Source organism: Triticum dicoccoides, chromosome 7A (assembly GCF_002162155.2).
Source record: "Triticum dicoccoides isolate Atlit2015 ecotype Zavitan chromosome 7A, WEW_v2.0, whole genome shotgun sequence".
Classification (NCBI taxonomy): domain Eukaryota; kingdom Viridiplantae; phylum Streptophyta; class Magnoliopsida; order Poales; family Poaceae; genus Triticum; species Triticum dicoccoides.
The window spans coordinates 170199313-170214096 of NC_041392.1; positions in this window are offsets into that span (position 1 = coordinate 170199313).

Consider the following 14784-nt stretch of genomic DNA (forward strand, 5'->3'; position numbering starts at 1 on the left):
CTTGGACTGCAGCTAAGACTCCGAGTGAGAGGTTTGCTCTTCACTCGGTAGGATTTTTATAACTTAGGCGAGTACTTGGACTGCAGCTAAGCCTCCGAGTGGGAGTCTGGCTTACCACTCGGTAGGATTTTGATAACTTAGGCGAGTACTTGGACTGCAGCTAAGCCTCCGAGTGGAAGTCTGGCTTACCACTCGGTGGGATTTTGATAACTTAGGCGAGTACTTGGACTGCAGCTAAGCCTCCGAGTGGAAGTCTGGCTTACCACTCGGTAGGATTTTTATAACTTAGGCGAAACGGATTCGCAGCTAAGCCTCCGAGTGGGAGTCTGGCTCACCACTCGGTAAGGATTTTTACAAACTTAGGCGAAACAGATTCGCGGCTAAGTCACCCACTGAGGGGAAAATTTTATTGGACAAAAATAAAAAGTGACAAAAATTATGGAGGAACTATGACACTATTATTTTGAAATCCATGAACTACAGGAGTACTTTATTGCAACTCATCCGAGTGATAAACTTAAGTGTAAAATGGGCGGAGTAGTTCCGCGTTCCAAGCTCGGGGCTCGTCGATATTATGTTCGACGTTGTAAAGACGGTACGCCCTGTTGTGGAGAACTTTGGTGACGATGAAGGGTCCTTCCCAAGAAGGAGCAAGCTTGTGATGTTTCTTCTGATCCACTCGGAGAACTAAATCTCCTTCCTGGAAGGCTCGACCCCTCACATTTCTGGCGTGGAAACGACACAAATCTTGTTGGTAGATGGTCGATCGGATCAGAGCCATCTCCCTTTCTTCCTCTAAAAGGTCGACTGCGTCCTGCCGCGCTTGTTCAGCTTCTGCTTCGTTGTAGATCTCAACCCGAGGAGCATTGTGGAGAAGATCACTCGGCAAGACTGCTTCAGCTCCGTAGACCAAGAAGAATAGAGTTCTTCCGGTCGATCGATTAGGTGTGGTCCGCAGTCCCCAAAGCACCGAGGGAAGTTCGTCGACCCACGCTCCAGCTGCATGCTTGAGATCACGCATCAGTCGGGGTTTCAATCCCTTGAGAATCAGGCCATTGGCTCGCTCTGCTTGTCCATTCGTCTGCGGATGGGTGACCGAAGCGTAGTCGACTCGTGTGCCTTGAGAGTTGCAGAAATCCCTGAATTCCTCCGAGTCAAAGTTCGACCCATTATCCGTAATGATGCTGTGCGGGACTCCATATCTGAATATCAGTTCCCTGATGAAGCTAACAACAGTACCGGCGTCAAGGTTCTTGATTGGTTTAGCCTCAATCCACTTGGTGAACTTGTCGACTGCCACCAGTACATGCATGAAGCCACTTCGACCTGTTCTCAAAGGACCGACCATGTCCAACCCCCATACTGGGAAAGGCCAGATGAGTGGAATGGTCTTCAGAGCTGATGCAGGCTTGTGCGACATATTCGAGTAGAACTGACATCCCTCGCACTTATCCACTATTTCCTTTGCCATCTCATTCGCCTTTGGCCTGTAAAATCCGGCTCGGTATGCTTTTGCCACGATGGTCCGAGAGGACGCATGATAACCACAGGTCCCTGAGTGGATATCATTAAGGATGATTCGACCTTCTTCTGGTGTTATGCACTTTTGACCAACTCCAGTCGCGCTTTCTCTATATAACTGTCCTTTGATTACGGTAAAGGCTTTAGATCGACGGACGATCTGTCGAGCCTCTTCCTCATCCTCCGGAAGCTCTTTTCTCAGGATATACGCGATATACGGAACTGTCCAGTCGGGAATGACCACCAAGACCTCCATGACCAAGTCGACCACTGCTGGGACTTCAACCTCAGTCGGATCTGTGGCACTCTTGGGCTGTGGAGCTTCTTCGGTGAAAGGATCTTCTTTGACTGACGGAGTGTGTATATGCTCCAAGAACACACCACTCGGAATGGCTCCTCTCTTGGAACCTATCTTTGCTAGATCATCAGCTGCTTGATTTTTCAGTCGGGGTATATGATGGAGCTCCAACCCCTCGAACTTCTTTTCCAGCTTCCTCACTGCACTGCAGTATCCAGTCATGGCTGGGCTTCTCACGTCCCACTCCTTCATCACTTGGTTGACCACTAAATCTGAATCGCCGTAGACCATCAGGCGATGGACACCGAGTGAAATGGCCATGCGCAATCCGTATAAGACGGCCTCATACTCTGCCTCATTGTTGGAGGAATCAAAGTGAATCTGGAGCACATATCTGAGCTTATCTCCTCTGGGGGAAACCAGGACAACCCCAGCACCGGAACCATTCAACATCTTAGAGCCATCAAAAAACATGGTCCAATGCTCCGAGTGAACTTCAGTCGGCTGCTACTATTCAATCCACTCGGCGAGGAAATCCGCTATTGCCTGGGACTTAATGGCTTTCTTTGCCTCAAACTTGATATCAAGGGGAAGCAGTTCAATCGCCCGTTTCGCCACTCGACCAGTTGCATCTCTGTTGTGCAAAATCTCTAATAGTGGAGCGTCGCTGACGACTGTGATGGAATGATCAGAAAAATAATGAGCAACCTTCTTTGTGGTCATGTATATTCCATACACAAGCTTCTGATAATGAGGATATCTCTGCTTGGATGGAGTCAGGACTTCAGACAAATAATACACTGGGCGCTGAACTTTGAAAGCTTTTCCTTCTTCTTCCCGCTCGACCGTAAGCACTGTACTGACGACTTGTCCTGTGGCTGCGATATAAAGCAACAGAGGCTCTTTGCTGATTGGAGCAGCAAGCACCGGCTGGGTGGAGAGCAGAGCTTTTAGCTCGGCAAACGCTGCATCAGCTTCTGGAGTCCACTCGAACTTGTCTGCCTTCTTCATTAGTCAGTAAAGAGGCAATGCCTTTTCACCGAGTCGTGAGATGAATCGACTTAATGCGGCCAAGCATCCAGTAAGCTTCTGGACATCGTGCACTCGCACAGGGCGTTTCATTCGGAGAATAGTGCCGATCTTTTCTGGATTAGCGTCGATCCCTCGCTCGGAAACGAGAAAACTGAGTAACTTGCCACCAGGAACTCCGAATGTGCACTTTGATGGATGGAACTTGATATCATACCTTCTGAGGTTGGCAAATGTTTTGGCGAGGTCAGCGAGCAGGTCAGAACCTTTTCGTGACTTGACAACGATATCATCCATATACGCTTCCACATTCCGACTGATTTGAGTGAGTAGACACTTCTGAATCATTCGCATAAATGTGGATCTGGCATTCTTGAGGCCGAATGGCATGGTGATATAGCAGAAGCACCCGAATGGAGTGATGAAAGCTGTTTTTACCTCGTCGGGTCCGTACAGACGGATCTGGTGGTACCCGGAGTAGGCGTCTAGAAAAGACAATCTCTCGCATCCCTCGGTCGAGTCAACAATTTGATCTATGCGAGGGAGAGGAAAATGATCTTTCGGGCAGGCCCGGTTGATGTGCTTGAAATCAATGCACATTCGGAGCGATTTGTCCTTCTTAGGAACCATGACGACATTAGCAAGCCATTCGGAGTGGTATATCTCTCGGATAAATCCTGCCGCCAACAGTCGAGCCACTTCCTCACCAATGGCTTTTCTCTTCTGGACGGCGGACCGCCGAAGATGCTCTTTGACTGGTTTTGCTGATGAGTCGACTTTTAGGCGATGCTCAGCCAGTCCCCTGGGAACACCTGGCATGTCAGCGGGCTTCCATGCAAAAATGTCCCAGTTCTCACGGAGGAACTGGATGAGCGCTTCTTCCTATTTCGGGTCGAGTGTTGTGGAGATGTGGGTCGGGGCTGCATCGGGGTCGGTCGGGTGAATGTGAACAGGCTTCGTCTCACCGGACGACTGAAATGCAGATTCTGTGGCGGGTTTCTTGGATCGCAGCAAATCACTCGGATCTGCGTTTTGCTTGTATTCTTCAAACTCGACCGCTATCACCTGGGAATCAGCAATCTTTGAGCCCTTCTGAAAGCACTCTTCTGCCTTTTTCCGATCACCGGTGACAGTGATCACTCCTTTGGGGCCGGGCATCTTCAATTTGAGGTACACGTAACATGGTCGAGCCATGAACCGTGCATAAGCTGGTCTCCCCAAAATGGCATGATATGCACTCTGAAAATCCACGACCTCAAACGTCAACTTCTCTTTGCGAAAATGTTTCGAATCACCAAACACCACGTCCAGAGCTATTTGGCCGAGTGACTCGGCTTTCTTCCCTGGTATAACTCCATGAAAGCTCATGTTACTGGTGCTCAGTCGGGACATCGGAATGCCCATTCCTTTCAGTGTGTCTGCATACAACAAATTCAGCCCGCTACCACCGTCCATCAGCACTTTTGTCAGTCGAGTGCCTTCGACAACTGGATCGACCACCAAAGCTTGCCTCCCAGGGGTGGCAATATGAGTCGGGTGATCAGATTGGTCGAATGTGATGGGTGTTTGGGACCATCTCAGATAATTTTCTTTTGCTGGGGTAACCATGTTCACCTCGCGGTTAATGACTTTCAATCGACTCTTGCTTTCCACATCTGCAAAGATCATCAGAGTGGAGTTAACATGCGGATATTCTTCCTCACTGTCCTCCTTGTCTTCGGCCTTGTCTGACTCCTTTTCCTTGTCTTTAGACTGTTTTCCTTGAAACTGCTGGATCAGGAGTCGACATTGGCGAGTGGTATGCTTTGGGTAAATGATATTCCCCTCTTCGTCTTTCTTCGTGTGGATGTGACACGGCATATCCATCACGTCGTTCCCTTCTTTATCCTTTACCTTCTTAGGGTTCCAGGATCCTTTTGGTTTCCCTTTAAACTTTCCATGAGTCACGGCCAGAGCCTCTCCAGGAGCTGCCGGTTCAGCCTTCCGCTTCTGTTTCCGACTGGTGTTTCCCTTCTCCGACTGGCTCGGCTTGTGCTTGCCGCTTCGGAGTCGGTCTTCTTCTTCGCCGTTGGCGTACTTGGTAGCAATTTCCATCATCCGACTCAAGGTCATGTCTCCGGTTCGACCAAATTTCAAACTCAATTCTCTGTTCTTGACACCATCCTTGAAGGCGCAGACTGCCTGATGATCAGACACATTCTCCACAGTATGGTGCAAAGTGATCCATCTCTGAATATACTCCCTGAGAGTCTGATTGGTCTTTTGCACGCAGACTTGCAGCTCCGTCAATCCAGCCGGTCGCTTGCAAGTTCCTTCAAATGTTCTGACGAACACTCGGGACAGATCTTCCCAAGTGTAAATGCTGCTAGGAGGTAACTGATTCAACCACGCTCTGGCAGAACCTTCTAACATGAGGGGCAAATGCTTCATGGCCACCTCGTCATTCCCACCACCAATCTGAACCGCCACTCGGTAGTCCTCAAGCCAAGTTTCAGGCTTAGACTCACCAGTGAACTTGCTGACTCCTGTTGCCAACCTGAAATTGGGAGGAATCACTGCGGCTCTGATAGCTCTGCTGAAACATTCCGGACCAGAAACGTGCACTCGACTGCTCGTGGGTGCATCTCTGTCGAGTCCACCTCGATGGGCTCTGTTCCGGTCGACCAAGTCTTGCACGATAATGGATCGTGCGTCGAAGCCTGGTTCTCTGGGTTCGACTGGAACTCTTCGCCCCGCACTGAGCTGACGTCTGTCATCTTGCTGCCGAGGAGCGTAAGACCCACCCCTCGGAGGGGAAGTGGGCACTCGACGCCTATCATCTCGGTCGTGTCGGTCTCCATATTGGTCTCGCCGATTCTCGCGCCCTTCACGCTGCGGAGGCGATCTGGGACTGTGAGCCGACTGAACCGTATTCGCAGCGACGGATCGACTGTGAATTCTGTTGCGCGACTGCGACACGGCTGAATTCTGATCTCCTGCTGCCCGGAGCAGATCCCTGATCTGCATCAAGCCTCTGCCAGCTTCCGACTGAGAGGGCTGGATGGACTCTGCTATACGGGTCGCAGTTGCTAAATTCTGGATTGGGGTTCGATATACCTGAGTCGGCGGGAAGAGTTGACGTCGATTGGCGTCGGGAGCTCGTTGCCGCGCGCGCTCGTCGAGTGCTTGCTGAAGATTCTCCAGGCGAGCGCGTTCGGCCAAATTGGCCAAATGTGCCACCTCCAAGGCGCGAGCCTCGGGGGTTTCTCCTGCGATGGGAGTATGCAGGGCATCCATGTTCCTGCGGCGAAGTTCCTCTCTTTGTAGAGAGTCGAGTGGCTCGGGCTGGTACTCTTCGTGGTCTCGTGCGGGGTCGCCTCTGTCGCCTGCCCCACCATCACGGGCGAAGCCAGGGGGGCTGCAAGGCCCGTCGACCATCAGGATTTCCGCTGCTGGATCACTACTATCGCATTCGGATGCAGTCTCTACGGAGCCAGTCGACACATCGAACATGCCGTAGAGAGATTCGTCGGGCTCGATTGCCGCAAGTTGGGTGGTGGCCGTCTGGCGAGCCACCGCGTGTCTCACCCACCGCTGAAGCCTCGACCGACCCGAGCGCTTGCGCTGGCGGGAGACCGGGAGGGTGGTCGATAGGGGAGTCGACCGATATGGGGTTGACGGTTGCCGCAGCAGAACGCCGCGGACACATGCGCGAAAATGCATCGCACCACGGACGGGGAGCGCATCGACGTCGAGTGGAGCCTCCTGGAGCCAGGCGGAGTCGTCGGCGACGAAGGTGAGAGCACCGAGACGAATCTCTCGACCCTCGACCAAAACTCCAGCAGCTACCATGATGAAAGTACTCAGAAGAATCGCAACTTCTCCACAAAATCGCTAAAACACCCGCCCCACGGTGGGCGCCAACTGTCATGGATCTAAATCTGACAGTAGAGTGGGGGGTAGGTATGGAGAGGCAAGGTCCTAGCTATGGAGAGGTTGTAAACACAAGAGGTGTACGAGTTCAGGCCCTTCTCGGAGGAAGTAAAAGCCCTACGTCTCGGAGCCCGGAGGCGGTCGAGTGGATTATGTGTATATGGATTACAGGGTGCCGAACCCTTCTGCCTGTGGAGGGGGGTGGCTTATATAGAGTGTGCCAGGACCCCAGCCAACCCACGTAATGAAGGGTTTAAGGTACATTAAGTCCGGGGCGTTACTGGTAACGCCCCACATAAAGTGTCTTTACTATCATAAAGTCTACTTAATTACAGACCGTTGCAGTGCAGAGTGCCTCTTGACCTTCTGGTGGTCGAGTGAGTCTTCCTGCTCGAGTCCTTCAAGTCAGTCGAGTGAGTCCCTCGTAGGTCGACTGGAAGGTGATCTCTTCTAAGGGTGTCCTTGGGCAGGGTACTTAGATCAGGTCTGTGACCCTACCCTAGGTACATGACTCCATCACTACTTGCCCGAGATTCGATCGTCGGTATCCTCATACCTAGTTCAATCTCGTTACTGGCAACTCTCTTTACTCGTTCTGTAATGCATCATCCCGTAACTAATTTTTTTAGTCACATTGCTTGCAAGGCTTATAGTGATGAGCATTTCCGAGAGGGCCCAGAGATACCTCTTCGACAATCGAAGTGAGAAATCCTAATCTCGATCTATGCCAACTCAACAAACACCATCAGAGACACCTGTAGAGCATCTTTATAATCACCCAGTTACGTTGTGATGTTTGATAGCACACTAAGTGTTCCTCCGGTATTCAGGAGTTGCATAATCTCATAGTCATAGGAACATGTATAAGTCGTGAACAAAGCAATAGCAACAAACTAAACGATCATAGTGCTAAGCTAACAGATGGGTCTTGTCCCATCACATCATTCTCTAATGATGTGATCCCATTCATCAAATGACAACACATGTCTATGTCTAGGAAACTTAACCATCTTTGATTAACGAGCTAGTAAAGTAGAGGCATACTAGGGACACTCTGTTTGTCTATGTATTCACACATGTATCAAGTTTCCGGTTAATACAATTCTAGCATGAATAATAAACATTTATCACTAAAGGGCATATTTCCTTCAGTCTCCCACTTGCACTAGAGTCAATAATCTAGTTCACATCATCATGTGATTTAACACCAATAGTTCAAATCTTTATGTGATTAGTTCACATCTCCATGTGACTAATACCCAAAGGGTTTATTAGAGTCAATAATCTAGTTCACATCGCTATGTGATTAACCCCCAAAGAGTGATCATGTTTTGCTTGTGAGAGAAATTTAGTCAACAGGTCTGCCACGTTCAGAGACGTATGTATTTTGCAAATTTTTCTATGTCTACAATGCTCTGCACGGAGATACTCTAGCTACTTGCTCCCACTTTAAATATGTATCCAGATTGAGACTTAGAGTCATCCAGATCGGTGTCAAAACTTGCATCGACGTAACTCTTTACGGCGAACTTTTCGTCACCTCCATAACGGAGAAACATATCCTTATTCTACTAAGGATAATTTTGACCGATCTCTAGTGATCCACTCCTAGATCACTATTGTACCCTCTTGCCAAACTCTTGGTGAGGTACACAATAGTTCTGGTACACAACATAGCATACTTTATAGAACCTATGGCTGAGGCATAGGGAATGCCTGTTCATTCTCTTTTTGTTTTCTGCCGTGGTCGGGTTTTGAGTCTTTACTCAACTTCACACCTTGCAACACAGGCAAGAACTCCTTCTTTGACTGTTCCATTTTGAACTACTTCAAAATCTTGTCAAGGTATGTACTCCTTGAAAAATATATCAAGCATCTTGATCTACCTCTATAGATCATGATGCTCAATATGCAAGTAGCATCACCGAGGTCTTTCTTTGAAAAACTCCTTTCAAACAGTCCTTTATGTTTTCCATAAAATTCTACATTATTTCCAATCAACAATATGTCATTCACATGTACTTATCAGAAAGGCTGTAGTGCTCCCACTCACTTTCTTGTAAATACAGGCTTCACGGCAAGTATGTATAAAACCATATGCTTTGATCACTTTACCAAAGCATATATTCCAACTCCGAGATGCTTGCACCAGTCCATAGATGGATCGCTGGAGCTTGCACACTTTGTTAGCACCTTTAGGATTGACAAAACCTTCTTTTTGCATTATACAACTCTTCTTTAAGATATCCATTAAGGAATGCAGTTTTCACAGCCATTTGCCAGATTTCATAAAATGTGGCAATTGCTAACATGATTCGGACAGACTTAAGCATCGCTAAGAGTGAGAAAATATCATCATAGTCAACATCTTGAACTTGTCGGAAACCTTTTGCGACAATTCGACCTTTGCATATAGTAATACTACTATCAGCGTCTGTCTTCCTCTTGAAGATCCATTTACTCTCAATGGCTTGCCGATCATTGGGAAAGTCAACCGAAGTCCACACTTTGTTCTCATACATGGATTCCATCTCAGATTTCATGGCCTCAAGCCATTTTGCGGAATCTGGGCTCATCATCGCTTCGTCATAGTTTGTAGGTTCATCATGGTCTAGTAACATGACTTACAGAAAGGACTAACGTACCACTCTGGTGCGGACCATACTCTAGTTGAGCTACCGAGGTTCGGTAGTAACTTAATATGAAGTTTCGTGATCATCATCATTAGCTTCCTCACTAATTGGTGTATTAACCACTGGAACTGATTTCTGTGATGAATTACTTTCCAATAAGGGAGAAGGTACAATTACCTCATCAAGTTCTACTTTCCTCCCATTCACTTCTTTCAAGAGAAACTCCTTCTCTAGAAAGGATCCATTCTTAGCAACAAAGATCTTGCCTTCTAATCTGTGATAGAAGGAGTACCCAACAGTTTCTTTTGGGTATCCTATGAAGACGCACTTCTACGATTTGGGTTTGAGATTATCAGGCTGAAACTTTTTCACATAAGCATCGTAACCCCAAACTTTAAGAAACGACAGCTTACGTTTCTTGCTAAACCACAGTTCATACGGTATCATCTCAACGGATTTTTAGATGGTGCCCTATTTAACGTGAATGCAGCTGTCTCTAATGCAAAAGCACAAAACTATAGTGCTAAATCGGCAAGAGACATCATAGATTGCACCATATCTAATGAAGTACGGTCATGATGTTCGAACACACCATTACGCTGTGGTGTTCCAAGTGGCGTGAGTTGCAAAACTATTCCACATTGTTTCAAATGAACACCAAACTCGTAACTCAAATATTCGTCTCCGCGATTAGATCGTAGAAACTTTATTTTCTTGTTACGATGATTTTTCACTTCACTCTGAAATTCTTTGAACTTTTCAAATGTTTCAGTCTTATGTTTCATCAAGTAGATATACCCATATCTTCTCAAATCATCTGTGAAGGTCAGAAAATAACGATACCCGCCGTGAGCCTCAACACTCAACGGATCGCATACATCAGTATGTATTATTTCCAATAAGTCAGTTGCTTGCTCCATTGTTCCAGAGAACGGAGTCTTAGTCATCTTGCCCATGAGGCATGGTTCGCAAGCATCAAATGATTCATAATCAAGTGATTCCAAAAGCCCATCAACATGGAGTTTCTTCATGTGCTTTACATCAATATGACCTAAACGGCAGTGCCACATATAAGTTGCACTATCATTATTAACTTTGCATCTTTTGGCTTCAATATTATGAATATGTGTATCACTACGATCGAGATTCAATAAACCACTTATATTGAGTGTATGACCATAGAAAGTTTTATTCATGTAAATAGAACAACAATTATTCTTTGACTTAAATGAATAACCGTATTGCAATAAACATGATCCAATCATATTTATGCTCAACGCAAACACCAAATAACATTTATTTTAGGTTCAACACTAATCCCGAAGGTAAAAGGAGTGTGTGATAGTGATCTTATAAACCTTGGAATCACTTCCAACACACATCGTCACCTTTCCCTCAACTAGTTTCTGTTCATTTTGTAACTCCTGTTTCAAGTTAGTAATCATAGCAACTGAACTAGTATCATGTACCCAGGGTCTATTATGAACACTAGTAAAGTACACATCAATAATCTGTATATCAAATATACCTTTGTACACTTCTCCATCCTTCTTATCCGCCAAGTATTTGGGGTAGTTCCACTTCCAGTGACCATTCCCTTTGCAGTACAAGCACTCAGTTTCAGGCTTAGGTCTAGCTTTGGGTTTCTTCACGGGAGTGGCAACTTGCTTGCCATTCTTTGAAGTTCCCTTTCATTTCCTTTGCCCCTTTTTCTTGAAACTAGTGGTCTTGTTAACCATCAACACTTGATGCTCTTTCTTGAATTGTACCTTCATTGATTTCAGCATCATGAAGAGCTTGGGAATCCTTTTCGTCATCCCTTGCATATTATAGTTCATCACGAAGTTCCAGTAACTTGGTGATAGTGACTAGAGAACTCTGTCAATCACTATCTTATCTGGAAGATTAACTCCCACTTGATTCAAGAGATTGTAGTACTCAGAAATTCTGAGCACATGCTCACTGGTTGAGCTATTCTCCTCCATCTTGTAGGCAAAGTATTTGTCAGAGGTCTCATACCCCTCGACTCGGGCATGAGTCTGAAATACCAATTTTAGCTCTTGGAACATCTTATATGCTCCGTGGCGATCAAAATAGGTTTTGAAGTCCCGGTTCTAAGCCGTAAAGCATGGCACACTAAACTATCAAGGGGTCATCATAGCGAGCTTGCCAAACGTTCATAACGTCTGCATCTCCTCCTGCAATAGGCCCATCATCTGGCGGTGCATCAAGGACATAATACTTTTGTGCAGCAATGAGGATAATCCTCAGATCATGGACCCAGTCCACATCTTTGCTACTATCATCTTTCAAATTATTTTTCTCTAGGAACATATCAAAAATAAAACAGGGGAGCTATACGCGAGCTATTGATCTACAACATAGATATGCAAAAACTACCAGGACTAAGTTCATGATAAATTGAAGTTCAATTAATCATATTACTTAAGAACTCACACTTAGATAGACATCCCTCTAATCATCTAAGTGATCGCGTGATCCATATCATCTAAGCCATGTCCGATCATCACGTGAGACAGAGTAGTTTTCAATGGTGAACATCACTATGTTGATCATATCTTCTATATGATTCACACTCGACCTTTCGGTCTTAGTGTTTCGAGGCCATATCTGCATATGCTAGGCTCATCAAGTTTAACCCGAGTATTCTGCATGTGCAAAACTGGCTTGCACCCGTTGTATGTGAACGTAGAGCTTATCACACCCGATCATCACATGGTGTCCTGGCACGATGAACTGTAGCAATGGTGCATACTCAGGGAGAACACTTGTACCTTGAAATTTAGTGAGAGATCATCTTATAATGCTACCACCGAACTAAGCAAAATAGGATGCATAAGGATAAACATCACATGCAATCAAATAAGTGATATGATATGACCATCATCATCTTGTGCCTTTGATCTCCATCTCCAAAGCACCGTCATGATCACCATCGTCACCGGCTTGACACCTTGATCTCCATCGAAGCATCATTGTCGTCACGCCAACTATTGCTTCTACGACTATCTCTACCGCTTAGTGATAAACTAAAGCAATTACATGGTGAGGGAGTCCTGTATTAGGGGGTGTCCGGATGGCCGGACTATACCTTCGGCCGGACTCCTGGACTATGAAGATACAAGATTGAAGACTTCGTCCCTCGTTCGGAATGGACTTTCCTTGGCGTGGAAGGTAAGCTTGGCGATACGGATATGTAGATCTCCTACCATTGTAACCGACTCTATGTAACCCTAGCCCTCTCCGGTGTCTATATAAACCGGAGAGTTTTAGTCCGTAGGACAAACAAAAATCATACCATAGGCTAGCTTTTAGGGTTTAGCCTCTCTGATCTCGTGGTAGATCTACTCTTGTACTACCCATATGATCAATATTAATCAAGCAGGACGTAGGGTTTTACCTTCATCAAGAGGGCCCGAACCTAGGTAAAACATCGTGTCCCCTGCCTCATGTTACCATCCGACCTAGACACACAGTTCGGGACCCCCTACCCGAGATCTGCCGGTTTTGACACCTACATTGGTGCTTTCATTGAGAGTTCCTTTGTGTCGTCACTTTTAGGCCCGATGGCTTCTCCGATCATCAACAGCGATGCGATCCAGGGTGAGACTTTTCTCCCCGGACAGGTCTTCGTATTCGGCGGCTTTACACTGTGGGCCAATTCGATTGGTCATCTGGAGTAGATCGAAAGCTACGCCCCTGGCCATCAGGTCAGATTTGGAAGTTTGAACTACACGGCCGACATCCGCGGAGAATTGGTCTTCGACGGATTCGAGCCACAGCCGAGCGCGCCACAGTGTCACGATGGGCATGATTTAGCTCTACCGTCGAACAGTGCCTGGAGGCCGCACCCATGTCCGCTCCGACCCCTAGCTCGGAGCCGATTACACCAACCGAGGATGGGTGGTTAGACACCGCCTCGGGGGCTGCAATCTCTACGGCGATCGAGCCGAACACTAGCCCTATTCTCTGCGAAGCCCGTGACTCCAAGAAGCCGGACACCTCTCCGGACTCCAAGCCCTCTGCGCCCTGACCGATCGAACCCGATTGGGCGCCGATCATGGAGTTCACCGCCGCGGACATCTTTCGGCACTCGCCCTTCGGCGATATTCAGAATTCACTAAAGTCTCTCTCTTTGTCAGGAGAGCCTTGACTGGACTATGTTCGGCAAGGATGGGATGCGGATGATGAAGAAATTCAAAGCCCACCCACCACCCACTTCATAGCCACTGTCGATGATTTAACCGACATGCGCGACTTCGACTCCGAAGACATCGACGGTATGGACGCCGATGCAGGAGACGATCAAGAACCAGCGCCTATAGGGCACTGGAAAGCCACCTCGTCGTATGATATATACATGGTGGACACCCCAAAAGAAGGCAATGGCGATGGAACAGCGGAGGATGACCCCTCCAAGAAGCAGCCTAAGCGCCAGCGTCAGCGGCGCCGCTCTAAATCCCGCCAAAACAAAAACGGTGATTCCGGCACGGGGGATAATAACACCCCGGATAGTGCCGAAGATAACCACCTCCAGCAAGATTCAGCACAGGAGGATAGAGAAGCCAGCCCTCATGAGGGAGCGACAGACAGAGAGGTCGAGGACGATAATTATATGCCTCCCTCCGAAGACGAGGCAAGCCTCAACGACGACGAATTTGTCGTGCCGGAGGATCCCGTCGAACAAGAGCGTTTCAAACGCAGGCTTATGGCCACGTCGAGCAGCCTCAAGAAAAAACAGCAACAACTTAGAGCTGATCAAGATTTGCTAGCCAACAGATGGACTGAAGTCCTTGCGGCCGAAGATTATGAACTTGAACGCCCCTCCAAGAGCTACCCAAAGCGCAGGTTGCTACCCCAATTAGAGGAGGAAGCACCTAAATCACCAGCGCATGATGCGGCCGACCGGCCACCCCGTGGCCGCGACAGAGAGACCTCTCGGCCCTCCACTCAAGCCGCACCCCGGCGCCGCTCAAAAACTACCAAGGCATGGGAAAATGCACCAGACCTGTGAGATATATTGGAGGATAAGGCAAGGCAAACAAGATCGATCTACGGATCACGTGGGCGCCCCACGGCACGAGATGGTACTCTTCACGCCAGATACGGTAAATACGGCCGGGCTGAACACAGTAGACAAAGCTCGTTTGAGCTGCATCGTGATGTAGCCCAATACAGAGGCGCCGCACACCCACTATGCTTCACAGATGAAGTAATGTATCATCAAATCCCCGAGGGTTTCAAACCCGTGAACATAGAATCATACGATGGCACAATAGATCCTGCGGTATGGATCGAGGACTATCTCATTCATATCCACATGGCCCGCGGTGATGACCTACACGCCATGAAATACCTCCCACTCAAGCT